Genomic DNA, 17,882 nt, shown 5'->3' on the forward strand with positions numbered 1-17,882 from the left:
TCTTATGCTAACTTGGGGTTAAATAGGTGGCATTTATTGTGCCCTTCTATGACTCAACTGAGTCTTGTACTAACCTGGTTCCTTCATCTTTCTCCTGTCTCTTCCATCCTTTACCCACTGAGATGAGACAAAACCTCAGGGTAGTGTATGTTCCAATCAGAAGGTGCCATGTGGTTTTGAAGGATCCATTAGGGGAGCTGCCACGGAATCGATTCAGCCGCCTGCCAAACATCTGGCACAACTGGGTCATCTGGGATGGGTGAGAAACATTGTCATTTACATCCAAGGGTTTGATGGCCATGAGGACTGTGCCGAGGGCCAGGACAAGCTCTTCCATGGGGTTTCCCCGACTGTGGAGAGGAAGGTCTCACATGCATGTGGACACTGGGGAAGTCAGATGTTTCCTTCAGGGCCACTGGCTGTCAACGTGGTGCTGCTTTCCATGAGATTGACCTCAAGACCCACCAGCGCTGCATTCCGAGGCCAGTACTGTGCCTTTGCTGAGGCCAAGAGAGAATCCCCCATGAGCTTTGGTATGAGCAGCTTCTCTCTGTTCTGGCTCCAGAGTTTCCATTAGGAACCATCTCAGATCCAAGTGTCACCCATGTGGGAAACAGAAGGGCAGAGGCTGGGGGGCCCTCTCAAATGGGGAATGAGGAAGCCTCAGAGGATAGAGGGGAGACCCACAGCATCTGATCCCTCTCTTCCTTCTACCCACTGGAAAAGAAGATCCTTTGTTAATGGATGAAACCTTAATAGCCCCAAGGCTGCCGTTAAGCAAGACATGGGATGGAGTATAAGGTCTAACAAAAACCCTGCTCACTACTGCTTTCCCCAGACCGAAGGCTAAACCCATGCAGGATGGCTTGGTGAATCATCTGCTGCCAGCCCCTTCAGAATGGCCCTCCATTCTGCTCTCTGCTCTTTACACATAATCAGGAGAGAGTGCTGGGGTCCAGAGTTGCCCTTGAAGAGAGGGATGGAAAAGTGGCTCAGACGTGGGAGGGGGTGACCAAAAGAGAAAGCCTGGACTCCTCACCTGCCCTCTGGGAGATCAGATCTCTCCAAGAGGAGCCCCTGGATTTGGAAAGTGCTCAGGAAGGCAGTATTGAGCACCAAACCGCCTAGAACCCTCCACCTGCTGGCAGCAGCTAGGCCAAACTCTTGGATTTGAAGAGTGAGAGTGCTGAGCACCAGGCTGCTCTCTGGCTTTCGAACCTCCCCACTGGGCCACAGATAATCCCTCAGCAGGCACTGTTGGAGGCCATACCCTTGTCCCAGCACCAGAGATTCAGGAAGACCAGGACATGGGGCATAAATTCACGGTGCTTCATCTCCCTGCTGGGGAGGGGACTGAAGATCACGACCATTAATGGCCTTCTCATCTCAACCTCAGGTACGGGCAATGGCCAGTGGGAAGGCCTGGACACAAGGAACTGGCATGCTGTTAAGCATGAATGTGGAAAGGTTACCTAAGTGCATAAGGCTGTTCTTGTGTTGCTATAAAGCAACACAACAAATACCTGTCTGGGCACAGTGGCTCGCACCTGTAATCCCAGCACTTTGGGAGGTCAAGGCAGGAGGATCACTTGAGCCCAGGAATTTGAAACCAGCCCGGGCAACATGGTAAAACCCTGTTTTCACGAATATTATAAAAATTAGCCAGGTGTGGTGGCACATGCCTGTAGTCCCAGCTACTAGGGAGGCTGAGGTGGGAGAATTGCTTGAGGCCAGGAGGTTGAGGCTGCAATGAGCCAACACTGCATCACTGCACTCTAGCCTAGGTGACAGAGTGAGGCCCTGTCTCAAAAAATAAAAAACAAACACAAAAAATCACTGAGACTCAGTAATTGATAAGAGGTTTAATTGGCTGGCTTGCAGTTCTGCAGGCTTTATAGGAAGTATGGTGTTGGCATCTATCTGCTCAGCTTCTAGAGAGGCCTTGGGAAGCTTTTACTCGTGGCAGAAGGTGAAGCGGGGGCAGGCACATCAGATAATAACGGCAGGAGCCAGAGAGAATTGGGGGTTGAGGAGAGGTGCCATACACTTAAACGACCAGATCTCAAGCGAATTCACTCACTATCTCAAGGATGGCACTAAGGGGATGGTGCTAAACCATTCATGAGAAACCTGCCCCCATGATCTGATCACCTCCCACCAGGCCCCACCTGCAACACTGGGGATTTACATGTCAACATGACATCTGGACAGGGACACAGATCCAAACCATATCACCAAGTGCTGATACTTCAAATTGTTTTCAGTGCTGTCTTGCATTGTGGCAGGCCTAGGAGAATTCAGACTGAAGTTTGTCCTTGTCTTCCCTTCATCAAAACTTACTTGTGACCCTCACTACATCTAGCTTCCCAGATCACCTAACTTGTTAGTAGCTCTTCTCTTGTCCAGTCTTTTTCATCCTTCAGGTCTCTGCTCAGATGCCACCAACAGTCACTACCACATCATCCTCTTTCATTCTTTCAGAGCACTTACTGCTGTCAGCGACTCTTTTTAAGAAAGGGTCTCCCTCTGTCACCCAGGTTGGAGTGCAGTGGTGTGATCATGGTTCACTGCAGCCTTGATATCCTGGGCTCAAGTGATCTTCCCACTTCAGCCTCCCAAGTAGCTGGGACAACAGGTGCACGCCACTACACCTGACTAATTTTTGTATTTTTAGTAGAGATGGGGTTTCACCACGTTACCCAGGCTGGTCTTGAACCCCTGTACTGAAACAATCCACCCATTTTGGCCTCCTGAAGTGCTAGGATTATGGGTGTAGGCCACCGTGACCAGCCGTTGGTGACTTTTCTTGTCTCTCTCAGTGGAATGCAAGTGTCATGAGGACAGGTTCCTTGCCATCTGACTTTTCCCTGGTGTATCCTCAGGAACCAGCAAGGGACTTGGCACATAGCATAAAGCTGTTGAATGAATGTTACCTCTTCTTCTAGTATCTTCCTATGAGGCACTTCAGGAAATACAACTCAACTGAATACTTGCTTGTGACTTCAGTCTTCATGGAATCCTGGTGAGGGAGGGCTTTGAGAAGGGTCTTAAAGAATGCTCTAGAGGTATTTTCTCAGTTCTAGAGGCTTTGTTTCTCTATTTGCATCAGTGGAGCTCCACTGGGGTAATGACTGGCAGATATTCCCTCCCAAATGCCATACAGGAAATTGGGTAGGTTTCTCCCTGTCTTTTGACTGCTGTACCCCCACTCTGCCAAAATACTGGGTTTTAGAATCCTGTAAGGATTACGTTAAACTTTTCCCCTCAGTACTCATGTTCTGAAGTTGGTAGGTTAAGAAGGCTAGTGGAGCCCATGAAGTTGATTCTGCTCCAGATAAGTAAATGCATATCCTGGGCCCCCCTTGAGTTTTGGGGAGAGGTGGGAGTTCCTGCACCTACGCGACCATTGAAAAGCCTAGCAAGCCCTGCCATTGTGACCTGGATGTTCTGTATCTGCTGGGCACTTGGTAGGGAGTCAGTTTCCTATGCCGTGGAGAGCAAAAACCACAAAAGTAGCAACTTAGTAACTTTCTAAATAAGTCACCACTATTTGTTTCTGGCCATGCCTCCTATGGGAGCAATGACTGCACTTCTATGCTTCAGCTTTTGCGGGGAATTTCTCATTCCCGGGCCTCAGGCTGGAACGAACCAGTTTCACTCAGCGGAAAGCTGTTCCCGGGGAAAACCATGAACTTGATGGCAGGGCTGCTCAAAAGCTTAGTTTATCTGGAGTGTATCTTTCTCCCTCCCTTTGATCACTCTCCCCAGCTGAGTTCCCAAACTTACACGTTAGGCAGCAGTGGCTTGTGAAGACGAGAATAGCCCCTGTCCTTACTATAGCTTCTAGAAACATGGTTGTCTAGAAACATGGTTGTCTAGAAACATGGTTGTCTAGAAACATGGTTGTCTAGGAACTTGTGAGTCGGATGAGGTCTTCGTGCTGGTTCATCAGATAATTGTTGAGCCTTTGTAATCCTAAATATTTTCATTTCAAATAAAGTTGTTAAGCCCAATCAGAAAACAGGGAATAAAAAGTGTTGGGTAAGTGTAAGCTCTTAAGAGATACTGGGAGCTCTGGAGGGATCTAGGGGAGACTCCCACTTCTTTCTGGAGTTCATATATTTATTTTAGAGACAGGGTCTCATTCTGTCACTCAGGCTGGAGTACAGTGGCATAATCACAGCTCACTGCAGTCTCAAACTCCTGGGCTCAAGTGATCCTTCCACCTCAGCCTCCCAAGTAGCTGAGACTACAGGCCCACACCACCATGGCTGGCTAATAATTAAAAAAATTGCAGAGATGAGGTCTCCCTATGTTACCCAGGGTGGTCTCAAACTCCTGGCCTCAAATGATCTTCCTGCTTCAGCCTCCTAAAGTGCTGAGTTTACAGGCATGAGCCACTGCAACTGGCCACTTTTCTGGAGTTTAATAATGGAGTTGTGTCAGAATATGCTAAGTTATAATGTGGTTTCAAGAGCAACCCAGCCTTCTCACTCGGGCCACAGTCCATGCGTGCAGCGGGTGGGCTCTGCTCATTGCAGTCCCCTGGGCACCAGCCTGACGGTTATGTTACCTGGCCTGAGGGGAAGCACGCTGGGGGGTCTTTGCACTGGCAGTTAGATGCTCTGGACAGAAATGATAGTCACTGGCTGAAAGTGATTTCACAACCATGCCCAAACACGAGAGTTGTGAAGGACAATTTTCTTATATCTATAGGGGAAAGAGCTGGAAGTATTTGAACAGTTTCAGAATCAGCAACAGGAGTTGACTGTGTTGGCCATTAGGGCTTCAGTTCAAACTGATGTCAGACTTTTAATCATTTAGTGGGCTTGAAGGCCACAAAAGCAGGGTTTCCTAGCCTTGTTCTCCTGTTACAGCTGAGAGAAATTGTCTTGGTTTATTTCAGAAAAAGCCCTTTTTAGCCACTGTAGTATCAAGAGGCAGCTTTGGAGGATGGATGGTAATTTGAGATTAGGAGCTGGGATCTGGTATTGTAGGCATGGGTGTTTCAGAATTACTTGGGGAATACAACCTGGGGTTGCCTTAATAGGAGTAGAAGCAGCAGGTCAAGGGAGGGGTAAGTACCCCTTTATTTTGGCATAGTCACATCCTACCTGATACAGCTGTTCCAAGTACCATACTTGGAAGCCAGCTTTGTCAAGCTGGAACCTAAGGAGGGTTACTGGGGGAGTTGGGAGTCTTGGGAGTTGGAAGGGATTACTTGGTAGCTGCTCTAAGTATTTGAAGAGGTGTCAGAAGTTTTCTTCTTACTGGTAAGGAATTTACCTCTGTAGTGAGATGAATTGGACTGCATTGTAGGTGGTATACTCACTACTCTAAGTGACCAAAGAAGCTGAAGAAGGGATTTGACCCTTCCAAGTGTAGAGAGAAAGAGTGGTTACCATGGGTGATTCCTCAGGTCCCATCCGCCTCTGTCATCATATTTCTATGATTCTGTTTTTTCTCAGAAATAAACCTTTCCTCACGGGAGAGAGTGAATGCCAGTTGAGACCTCACGATATAAAGACATGGCTGCTCACAAATGTTCCACTGTGAATCCCTCAGGAGTCCTGAAATTGGTGATAGGATCTCCATTTTACAGCAGAGGTGACTGAGGTTGAGAATGAAGGAAGCCAGGCACTCACGCAGTCTTACAAGGTATTGTAGTATTGTAGTTAAAAGTGGAGTCTGGAGCCACATACAGGCTCTGCAGCTTTCTAGCTATGTGACCTTGGGTAACATCTCAGTCTAGTCTCTGCAAAATGGAAATGATAGCACCTCATAGGGTTGTGAAGATTAACCAGTTTATAGCAGCATATTGAACATCAGCATCTTAGCACAGAATGCGAGCTAAATATGCTTCATGTATTTACTACTACAATCATGATCAATGTCTGAACTAAGTTTAAGACACTATAGGCAAGCAAAACTAACTTCTCTTTCCCTTTCTCCTGTCTCCCAATGTAGATGCAACAACATTTTCCTCACTTCCTGGAAATGGCTCCGTTCTAGCATTCCAACATGATCCAGGAGGTAAGATTTCTTTACTGGAGAATACCAGATACATTCCCAATCTGTTGATCACATTTAGAGACCTAATGAATTCCCTAAACCCATCTTAAACTCATGGCAGAAACCAGGTGTGTATTGAGGATGCAAAGTATGCTCTTTGACTGGTCATGTCAGGAAATGGACGAAATCAACCTTTTTGATCCAGATTTCAAGCTATATACTCTCCCAACTTTACAAACGCACAAATTCAATATGTTTTTAGTCATTTTTAGTGTATTATGTCTAAGGTTTTGTATTTCTCAGTCTTAATCTGAATCACAGCATTACCCAGGGGCCATTGTCTCCATAATCCATTCCCAAGTCCAGTATAAACTTAAACATAAAGCACGTTCTCCTCTTGCATTGAGGTCAGTTTGAGGGTAAAAATCCCAACGGGGGGCATGTGATACTGAAGCACTATTGGGATGCTTTGTTGGTGGGGCTTTTTTTTTTCTCCCTGTCTTCCACAAATGTCTTAGTGACAGTGATGGTTAAGTCAGAGCATCTCAAAGAGTCTGAGCGTTGAATCTTCCAAAGTGTTCGAATCTGTGGTAAGGGAAATGAAGCACAAGGTAAGTTGAGGGTTGGACTGTGTGCTGTTGGACTCTTGTTCTTGTGACAAGGTCAGCAGTCCCTTGTGGGCATGTCAGTTCCTGCCCCCGCACAGGCATGTGTACACACACGTGCACACACACACTCCTGGCTTTTGTTTTTTTCCCAGGTGGGAAACTGTTCTTTACACCTTGACTTGCTGATCTGTCTTCTACCAGGGATCCAGGAACATTACTAAGGGGCAACGGGACTTGGGGTGGGGGTAACAGGCTGGGATTGAGGTGATTAGATTCTAGTCTCAGATGAGTCCCTAATAGGGTTTTGGACAAAATCTCCGTTTTAAATTTGTTTTCTTAGCTCTATAGAGTCCACATGTAAGGTTTTTTGTCTGTTTGTTTGTTTTTGTTTGTTTGTTTTGAGATGGAGTTTCACTCTTGTTGCCCAGGCTGGAGTGCAATGGCACAATCTTGGCTCACCGCAACCTCCACCTCCTGGGTTCAAGCGACTCTCCTGCCTCAGTCTCCCGAGTAGCTGGGATTACAGGTATGCACCACCACGGCTGGCTAATTTTGTATTTTTAGTAGAGATGGGGTTTATCCACGTTGGTCAGGCTGGTCTTGAACTCCTGATGTCAGGTGATCACCCGCCTCGACCTCCCAAAGTGCTGGGATTACAGGCATGAGCCACCATATTCGGCCCACATGTAAGTTTAACAAGGTTTTAGTTCTAAAGTTTCTAACTCACCGAGACCTAACTGATGAGGAACACTATTACTGTCATTATCACCAGCACCAGCATCGTTACCCTTTCTCTGAACTGGTGGTTGACCTGTTTTTGGGAAATGGTTGTGAAGATTAAATGAGTTAACATGACAAGTTTCAAACAGTGCATGGGTATGGCCTATAATACAATCTATAAAGTGTTAGTGGTGATGAGAAAACATTGCTTACAGGGTTGTGAACTGTGATATGCCGCTTGGAAAACAATGCAGTAGACATATTAAGAGCCAAAACCAAATGGTTCTCAGACCAGAGATCCCACTTGTAGAAATCCCAGAAATATATAACTTTGGAAAACTCATACCAACATATTCATCACAGGATTATTATGTAAATTTTAAAACGAGTGGCTAACAAGATCAAATAAATTAGATCATCTACTTGACTCCTTTGTAGCCACTAAAAGACTAATAGCAATGCAAAAAAAAAAAAAGATACAAGCCTGTAGGCCTTTGACATAACTATAATGACGTAGTTATGTAGTAGTATACAATGATGAACACTGTAACATTGCTATAGATCCTGGAGTATGTGGGCTTTGGCATTATGAGTCTTCCTATTTCTTTCATAACTAACAAGGAGGTCGGCAACAGATGACACAGGTAGTCGAACACAACCAAAAGTGGGAACAGAAGACAATAAGGTCCTTTACTTTTTGTCAAGACCTGACTTGACTTTAATGATCAGTAACTAAATGTCCGCTCAGTAGTTCTTTCCTGGAATTAGTTGCCTTTAACTTTTGTTCTTAAAGTCTCTTCAGAAGAATCCACTCCTAACAGAGATAAGCAACAGTGGTCTACATGATGCCACGGTTCATTGGGTCTTTTTTGGCAACACTCCAAAGTATTCTCAATCCAAAGGCAGCCTCCACAATCAGCTGGTAGGAATGTGTTGTCTCTTGGCTAGTTCTAATAACAAACAAAGATAGTCTTATAACATCATAATCCCTATTCTTGCTTGCAGATCTTCGGAAAAAACGAACAAACAAACAAAAAACAACTGCTATTCACTCTAAAATGATGAAGGCAAGCTAACTGGAATGGAAAAGTAAGTGTTCTCGAGGTTTAGTAGTTTTATTCAAGATGCGTTGGGCCAGGTGTGGTGGCTCATGCCTGTAATCTCAGCACTTTGGGAGGCTGAGGTGAGAGGACCACTTGAGCCCAGGAATTCGAGACCAGCCTAGCAATATGAAGAAACCCCATATCTACTAAGAATATATGTACATAAACATTAGCTGGGCATGGTGGCGTGTACCTGTAAGTCCCAGCTCCTTGGGAGGCCGAGGTGGGAGAATTGCTTGAACCCGGGAGGCAGAGGCTGCAGTGAGCCAAGATCATTCCACTGCACTTTAGCCCAGATGATGGGAGTGAGACCCTGTCTCAAAACTGTTAATTTGAGTTATTTGTGGTTATTCCATTTGGGGGAGAAAATATATAGTTCTACTATAGTTCAAGTACCTGAAATAAAGGGAAAATACCCATAAAGTGTTAAAACTAGAGTGTCAAACAAGATCATGATCAGTTTTCCCTTCCTTTGTAGTAAATGGGAGAAGAGCCTGGTAAAACACAATGAACTGTGGCCAGGGTCACTAATGTCTTGAAGAGTATGATTAAAAATCTTCTCCCTGGCTGGGCACTGTGGCTCACTCCTGTAATCCCTGCACTTTGGGAGGCTGAGACAGGAGGATCTCCTGAGAATAGGAGTTCAAGACCAGCCTGGGCAACATAGCGAGACTGTCTCTACAAAAAATACAAAAAAGTTAGCCAAGCATGGTGGCACATACCTGTTAGTCTCAGTTGCTCAGGAGGCTGAGGCAGGAGAGGATCACTTGAGCCCAGGAGTTCAAGGCTGCAGTGAGCTGTGATTATACTACTACACTCCAGCCTGGATGACAGAGAGAGAGAGAGAGACGCTGTCTCTTAAAAATAAACAAAAACACTCCCTGTGCTAAACCTGCATGTGAAAATCAGCTTTTTTTCTACAGAGATGAATTAAGAAATTACTTGGTGGAAAAGCATCCTGAATTGAAATAAGCTAAATTAATGAATGCAATAGTCTACAATATAGTTTCATAACTTTACTGTCTAATCTCAGAGTCTTTAAAAACAATGTAACATTTCTTTACCAAGTGGTATTTAGATTGTTTTCTTCTCCTCCCTTTCAAACCATTCCTAGAAAAGATGCTGTGAATGTCACGTATGCTTCCTGGCTACACTCAAGGTCTCAAGGAATAGATGTGCCTGATCCCCTGTCTTACCAGATAAGGGCCCTCACTGAGGATGATCTAGGAACCCACAAGGTGGCAAAGAGGTGCCCCTTCCTTGAAGGTATGGATAGGTCTCTTGGCTGCTGGTGGTCAGTAGCATGTGCCACACTTGGATTAGGCATGATTCAATCAGGATCAAGTTGAACTAGGCAAAGTCCCCCGATGCTAGGCCACGTCATTTCCCATGGAGAGCAGACCCTTACTCAGTCTACATCATGGGAATGTTATGCTTGTCCCCCAACCCGAGGAAGAATTGGCTATTAATTCATCATGTATGTAATATATTGTATTGCATTTTACTATGGGTTAGGCATTGTTTGGGACACTAGGGATTCAATAGCAAACCTAAAGGCAAATCCCTTCCCTCGTGTACTTCACAGTCTAATCAGGAGATAGACTGGATAAATTACAGAGTATCTGAGTTGATATGCTCTATGAAGAACAATCAGATAAAGGGGATAAATAGGGTTTTGTGTATGCACATGTATGTGATAATAGTCTTTAAAAGGTGGTGAAGGAAGGCTTCCTTGAGAAGATGTTGAGGGAGAGCCATGTGGTCCTCAGGGGAAGAGGCTTCTGGATGGTGTTGATGCCCTGCGGCAGGGTTGTGTGTGGTGTGTTCAAGGAACAGGTGGAGGCCAGCAACAGAGAGGAAGAGCAGCAGAGGAGCCTTTGGGACACTCTGGGAGACAGCGTGGTAGAAGGGACTGGACAGTGAGACTGACCAGAACAGCCTATTTCTTCTGTCTTTAGATGTGAATGGGTGTGAGACAGGCCTAAAGCTCTGGTGATCCTCGCTGCCAAGAGGACTGAAGTCCATGCCCCCATGCAGCTTGGCATGCTGTGTGTGCATGCTCCCCGCCCAGCTATCGGTTGCCCAGGCACCCTGCCACTGGCTGTATTTACCAGCTGCTGGAATCTCCTGGAAGTCCTGTACCCTGAGAAGGTCAGGGTGGAGCTCTTATTCTGAAGACTTTGGCCACAAATACCAAAGAAAGCATTTTCCAAAGGAAAATGTTCTAGACAAAGTCCAGGAACTGTTCTAGAACTTGGAACATGTTGTAAGATCATTTACTATGAGAATGTTCATTGTGCTGATTTTTCTTCTGCAACTTTGCCTTTGGAATACTTCCATAGGATGCTATTCCTGACTCTGATCAAAGTAGACGTGAGTAGGAATTAACTTGAGCATCCAGTTGTTTCCCCAAGGCTCCTTTGTGACCCTTGCTTTTGTCTTGCTTTTTTTCTTCTTATCAAAGATTATATTGGGCAGGGACTTGCACCGGAAAATCGATGTGAGCTCCTTGTGAGCGGGTCCAGCATAGAGCAGTTGGTAATGAATTAACGGATGCCCTTAGCCTTTTTAAGGACTTACTGCTGGTGATGGTAATTCATTTGGTACAGTTACCTCTGAAATAATGTAACCTGCCTGAGCTGCCACAGGCAGATCAATAGACATGATTTTTATTTCCCATCTTGCTAACTTGCTGTGTGACCTTGGTGCTCAGGTCTTGCATATCCCTGTGAAACAAAGGATTAGACTAGATGTCGAAGGCTTTGTTTAGATCTTTGAATGTTAGATGCTGAAATCCCAGCAAAGATGCCATTTAGCACAATCTTTTTCCACTGGACTCTAAGGGCAGGTGGGTAATCTTGCAATGGTATTTGCAAGTTTTTTTTCTTGAGGTGGGGGTTTCTTAGTTTGTATATGTCAAGAGAAGATTGAGTTTGGCATAAAATAGAAGCTCAGTATATAGTAATTGAATTTCTTATGGCTACAAATCTACATGTAACTATTTAAAATATTTCATGTTTTTTTGTTTTTTCTTCCCCTGCCCTCCCAGGTATCCAGATAAGTCAGTGACAAGAGTTAAGTTGGAACAGGGTCTGTGAGTCAGTCATCTGGAGGTTGCAGTCATCTAGCTTCTGTGGATTTTGCTCTAAAGATAGTTTCTATTTCTTTGCATCCATATAAGCTATCTGATGGTAGAATACATTCTGAAATACAACTGGCCTTGTGCTTCTCTGGGTACATGGTCTCAAATGTAACAATCTTTTTAAAAATAAACAATTTTTGATATGCATAAAATGAAAAATATTTAATCATCAGCTCTCAGGCAATTTAGATTCAGCATCACAAAGGAATGTTAGGCGTTTTCCAAAGTTAACTCTGTGTGCATGCACAGGGTTCTTGAGGGAGCTATATAGCAAAAATAGGTTTTTTTTTTTTTAATTAAAAAAAAAAGCCCTTATATTACCAGGTTCATTTGTTCCAAGTCTGGCTTTGGCTTTTAATCAAATGTTAACATTTGTTTATTCTCTCAAAAAATATTTATCTATGATGTGCCTGACAACATGCTAGGGATGGGTATAAGAGCATAAATCTCTGAAGGTGCTTTCGAGAGCCCATTAGGAAAGGGAATGGGCTCTCACCCTGTTACTTAGTTCTCGGCCTGTCACTTAGTTCCCTTTAAAAAAAATTCCTCTGTGTTTCAGGAGTTGGATTATCCCTTAACTACCTGGGCCCGCTGGTTGGAGTTGCTGTGCTTACTGCAATCTTGCATATGTTAGTTATTGGTCTTGTGCAACTCGTGACTAGAACATACATGAAGAAGGCAAATTCTCTGGGTCAGAACACAACATTACAGGAGTGCCCACCTATAGCACCTACTTTTGGCCTAGAACTCCTGACATCAGGTGATCCACCTGCCAGGGCCTCCCAAAGTGCTGGGATTCCAGGCATGAGTCAGTGTGCCTGGCCAACCTGAGGGACTTCTGTAAGCTCCCTCCCTTCACCCCCTGCCAACCTAAGCTGCATGCCAGGGTTCCAGATGGTATTCAGGGCAAGAAGGTTCATCAGAGCTGGAAACCACAGGTGTGGAGGGAGCAATCAGAGGCCTGCTGCCTCCCTGATGCCTGTCTATAATGCAGGGTGGGAGAGAGGACCACCTTGTCTCCTGTTGGAGGTGCCATCAAGTCACACAGATTCTCTGTGAACTTGGGAAGAAGCAGCTTGAGTTCCATCCTGTGCATCATCCTTGTTCTCCATGATGTAAATTATGCTGGGCTTCTGACTCTCTCCCTGGGAGAAGGCCTGTATGCTGTATGTTCTGCATCAAGACCCAGCCTGCAGTCCCAACAATGGGCTGAGGTAGACCTCTGGTGACTCAGATACTCTAGTGATGAGTGTGGTCTGCAGGAGGTGCCCAGGGGAGCAGGAAGCACACGGCACCAACTTGGAAAGTTAACAAATGAGTTTAGTGATGGACACACAAGAAACTGTTAACATGTTTTAGAAAACTTACTTGGCCTCAGCACTTTTCTCTCCTTCTAGGCTGGGTGCGGGGTGAGACCTCCTCCTTCTTTTTCCTTCACCCTTGGTTGTATTTTATTGGATTACAAGTTTGTATTTATTTTATATTACAAGATCCTGTCTTCTGTTCTTTTTTTGGCCACTGTCTATGCCAGGCTGCTATTAGAGCCTGACAGCTTCACCCTAAATAAAAGAAACCCTTTTATGTGTAATTTAAAAAAATAAACAGAAAACCTCTAGATCTTTTTAAAATCTACCGGCAATGTTTGACTCCTTTACTTTTAAAAGTGGAGCTATTCCCATTCCTCTGTTTTAGGCCTACACTTGTCATTTTGTAGAGGAGACCATTGGAGAGGATGCTAGAGGTCTTAAATATGGTTCTCACCCACGGTTTGCTTGCTTTTATTAGACTGAGCTAAAGGGTGGGGGAATTCACATGCCATGAGAGAATAGATACTTGTATGTGCTTGCGTCTCATGGAGGTAAGATGGGAGAGATTTGTAAAGTAGATCAAGAAGAAAAACTTCGAATTAGGCAGGGTGGGTCCTGAGTTTCTGGAAGCAGGGCCACATTCTCTGCAGTGCCAGGCATGGGCACTCTTTTACTTGAAGGAAAGCTTCAGGATGAGGGGTGCTTCTAAGCTGGCCTTAGGTTCTTGAGAGATGCAGAGCTAAATGGGATTGGCAGTTCTGATCTTGCTGCAGCAGCCTCCTGGTCAGCTTCCACATCTTAACCTCTCTAGAGAGCAGCCTAGTCAGCAGAATGGAGCTGGGGAGAGCCGGGTGGGGTGAGGTACAGAGCCCTACTGAGAGGAGGGGAATGCAGTGTCTCCACAGACCCAGCTCTGGGGGTGGGAGGAGCAGATTCCACGCCTGACTCGTGGAAAGCAGAGGCATCAGGCACGGGGTGCTTTTGTGTGAATCGTGGCTGTATGGAGCATGCACTGGTTCCCACGTTGAGCCCCAGCGAAGGTATGAGGCGAACAGTGTGCAGCTCTGTTCCCACTGCTCCCCAGAATGTGAAAGGTGGCACAGCATAGCTGCGGTACAGGGTGGTAGGGCTGCCCACCGGGATGATCCAGAGAGGTGCTGGGCCATAGTCCCCAGGTCTGTTCTGTCACCAGGCCTTCCATCATACTATAGGTTTTGAAATCTTTAAGGTCCCTCTCTTAAAATGCAAATACTCCAGTGAGGTTTGAGGCTTTATTATCCTATATCCTAGACTTGCCTTTAATAAAACAAAAAACCCAGCTTTATTAAAGTCTAATTTGTATATCATAAAATTCATTTTGAGTTGTTCCACCATAATGATCCAACCTTAAAATGCTATCACTCCAAAGATACTTCTACTTGTAGCCATTCCCATTCCCATTCCCACCCCGGCCCTGTCCCAGGCAACCACTAATCTTTCTGTCTGTATGGATTTGCCTCTTGACATTTCATATAAATAATACAATATGTGGTCTTCTGTGTCTTGCTTCTTTCTCTTAGTGTAATGTTCTTGAGACTCCCCCATGTTGCAGCATAACAGTAATCTGTTCCTTTATATTGCTGAGTAATATTCCATTGCAAATACCGTGTTTTCATTCACTGATGGTGAACATTTATTTCTGGGTTTGGGCTACTATGGATAATGCAGCTATGAACATTCATAGCTTCTGTTCTTATATGCACATGTATTTGGAGTATGTGCTTATTTTGGGTAGATCACTTTAAAAAACTGGTCAGGCACAGTGGCTCACGCCTGTAATCCCAGCACTTTGGGAGACTGACGTGGGTGGATCACCAGAGATCAGGGGTTCGAGACCAGCCTGGCCAACATTGTGAAACCCCGTCTTTACTAAAAATACAAAAATTAGCTGGGTGTGGTGGTGGGTGCCTGTAATCCCAGCTACTCGGGAGGCTGAGGCAGGAGAATTGCTTGAACCTGAAAGGCAGAGGTTGCAGTGAGCCGAAATTGCACCACTGCACTCCAGCCTGGCCCACGGAGCAAGACTCTATCTCAAAAAACCAAACAAACTACCAAACTATTTTCCAAATTAGTTGTACCATGTTACAATCCCATCAGCAATATATGAAAATTATAGTTTTTCCACACTTTTGACATTTGTTATTGACTTTTATTATAGCCATCCTAGTGAGTATGAAATGGTATCTCATTGTGGTTTTAATTTTCATTGCCCTAATGCTAATGATTTTGTGCATTTTCTTTTCATGTGCTTATTGACCACTCATATATCTTTGAAAAAATGTCCACTTGGCTGTTCCTTTTTAAAATCCAGAGACAGACAGATGGTCAACTTCCCTGGGAGGTATAGAGGTTTGTCTGATTCACTGTTTGATCCCAAGTGCTGAGTACAAGAGTCAGAGAGTAGAGGGTCATGTATTAGCGTCCTGTGGCTGCTGTAACAAATTGCCACAAACTTGGTGGCTGAAAGCAACGCACATTTATTCTCTTTCAGTTCTGCAGATCAGAAGTCTGAAATCAGTTTCACTGGGCCAAAATCAAGGGGTCAGCAGAGCCTGCAGGGGCTCTACATTTCCTTGCCCTTTCTAGCTTCCAGAGCCGCAGTCTTTGCATTCTTTGGCTCTTGGCCTCTTACCCATCTTCAAAGCCAGCAGCATAGCATCTCCAAACCTCCCTCTCTCTGCTTCCTTTGTAATATGGCTTTGTCTGTCTTCTGTAGTAAAATCTTCCTCTGCCTCTCTTTTAGAAGGACCCTTGTGATTACATTTAAGACCCATCTGAATAATCCAGGATAATCTCCCCATCTCAAGGGCCTTTAGTCACACCAGCAAAGTCCATTTTGCCATGTAGGATAATATTTACAGGTTTCAGGGGTTAGGACCTGGCTGTCCCTGGGGGCCATCATTCAGCCCACCCAGTCAGTAACCTGTCAAATGCACGCGGCCCCACCAGTTCATGGTTCCGGGTTGGCTGGTCTTGAGGAGGACATCAGGCTGAAGGAAGTCTTCTGGAGGCACAGGTAGGCCCTGGAGGGAGACCAGAGCCAGTCGTGCTAGAGACCTCTCACCTCTTCTGACTCATCTCCTTTCTAGAAACTATGATATGAGGCGTTTGATAGCACGTGTGAGCAGGGAGATGCTGAGGTAGCTAGCACTGTTACCAGGGTGGTGGCGGGGACAGGACCAAAACTCGGGGCCTCGTGCCCAGGTCCTCCCGTCTTTGCCTTCTCCCAGCTCCCCTCCAGGCTAACCGCCTCCACGCAGGGGCCGGGCCGCGGGCTGCTGCTGCCCTGAGAGCTCAGCCCCTTCCCGGGGCTGGCACCGCTTCCTGGCCTCCCTGCTCTCTCGAGGCGACAGCCACCCTGCGATCTCTTGCGCGGCCAGCAGGGGCCAGCATCCCCCGTGGAAAAGGTCACCGGACTGGGCGGGCCAAGAGTTAGGGCTCTGCAACCCCCCACCGCTGCCAAGCCCCCCGCAGTGCGGGGCTGCTGCTTCGTGGTCCCAGCCCCGCAGCCGTTTGTGTCTTTCCACTTCTCCCCCGGCCCGCTGCGCTCTCGCTTGAGAGAAGGCCCAGACTGCCTTGGGCGTGGCAGCCAGGAGTGGACTGGTGCGGGCTGGGAGGCTGACCGGGCTTCCTCCCCATCGTGGGCCTGGAGAAGGGCTGGGCGCGGCAGGAAGGCCCCGGAGGGAGAGCTGGGCCTGGGTTGGTAGCATGGTTAGGAATAGCAGCCTCGGGGGCAGGCAGACACGTCCATTTCTTTTTTTTTTTTTTTTTTTTTGAGACGGAGTCTCGCTCTGCCGCCCAGGGTGGAGTGCAGTGGCCGGATCTCAGCTCACTGCAAGCTCCGCCTCCCGGGTTCACGCCATTCTCCTGCCTCAGCCTCCCGAGTAGCTGGGACTACAGGCGCCCGCCACCTCGCCCGGCTAGTTTTTTGTATTTTTTTTTAGTAGAGACGGGGTTTCACCGTGTTAGCCAGGATGGTCTCGATCTCCTGACCTCGTGATCCGCCCGTCTCGGCCTCCCAAAGTGCTGGGATTACAGGCTTGAGCCACCGCGCCCGGCCAGACACGTCCATTTCTTTGTGCACTGAAAGCTCTGAGAAGGACATCCTGATAGCAGTGAACTTCTAGATTTGGAATGAGCTTCTTACCAAGCATCTCAGATTCCAAAGTGCATCTGATTCGGAAGTCCTCGTGGTTCCACCTTCGGAAGGTGGGGGTGAGGTGGGCTGCCTGGGTGCAGAGCGCTGAGCCAGGCTGGTGGGAACTCTTCAGCGTCCAGCACCTGTGGGGCTGCAGCAAGCTTTTGCTGCTAGGCTCTCTGAACGAAGCCTCTGATTAAGGTCTTAGTTTAACTGGGTGCGCTCTCACTTTTATTTGTGGCCTGGCCTGAGCGGTCGCCTCCAGCAGCCTCAGCTACCCTCACTGCTTTGCCCCTGAACCCAGGAACGGCTATTCCACTGCAAGGGAGCTAAGACCTTCATTTGTTGCACCAACGTTTTCCTCATGGCTTATTTCTCTAGCCTCAGAGAAATCAGAGATTAGAGCCCAGATCTGGGGTCAGAAAAAGACCTGGGTGTTACGTCTGACTTTGCTACTAGCTGGGTGGCAGAAGATGGGGGAGCACTTCACTCCTTTCTACCTGTTTCCTCCCCTTGTTAAATGGGGAGGCTAACAGCACTTACTGCAGAGGGTGTTGTGAGGAATCACTCAGCAAATTCCTGTAAAGGGCCAAGGTTAGAACTCAAGGCTTTAAAAATCCCATCTCTTAGTCTGGGCGGATCCCAGGAAGGTGTCAAGTCCAGCTGATGGGCATAGGTGTGGCCGTGAGGTGAGCCTGCTCCTGATGGAGCACGACAGGAAATGCAGCCTGGCCCAGCTGACAGAGCTATCTACAGCGCAGGTCCTCACAGGAGCGGACCCTCATGCTGGCCTTGGCTCCAGCTCCGAGATTC

The 17,882-nt window shown here is 46.6% G+C and overlaps 1 protein-coding gene across 5 annotated transcripts in view; it reads left to right on the forward strand.

The window, feature by feature from the left end:
- The window catches only part of LOC105465119 (UDP-GlcNAc:betaGal beta-1,3-N-acetylglucosaminyltransferase 2), a 325,143-nt gene that overhangs the window by 263,994 nt on the left and 43,267 nt on the right, over positions 1-17,882 (forward strand). For 2 of the 5 annotated variants that reach the window (XR_011611782.1, XR_011611781.1), the window contains exons 4-10: positions 123-259; positions 5,469-5,658; positions 5,968-6,033; positions 7,049-7,146; positions 8,134-8,262; positions 8,346-8,429; positions 9,558-9,709. The gene's annotated coding sequence lies outside the window, so the exon portion shown is untranslated. The other 3 variants (XR_011611783.1, XR_011611784.1, XR_011611785.1) reach the window with 2 other exon arrangements.

This window comes from Macaca nemestrina, chromosome 13 (assembly GCF_043159975.1).
Source record: "Macaca nemestrina isolate mMacNem1 chromosome 13, mMacNem.hap1, whole genome shotgun sequence".
Classification (NCBI taxonomy): domain Eukaryota; kingdom Metazoa; phylum Chordata; class Mammalia; order Primates; family Cercopithecidae; genus Macaca; species Macaca nemestrina.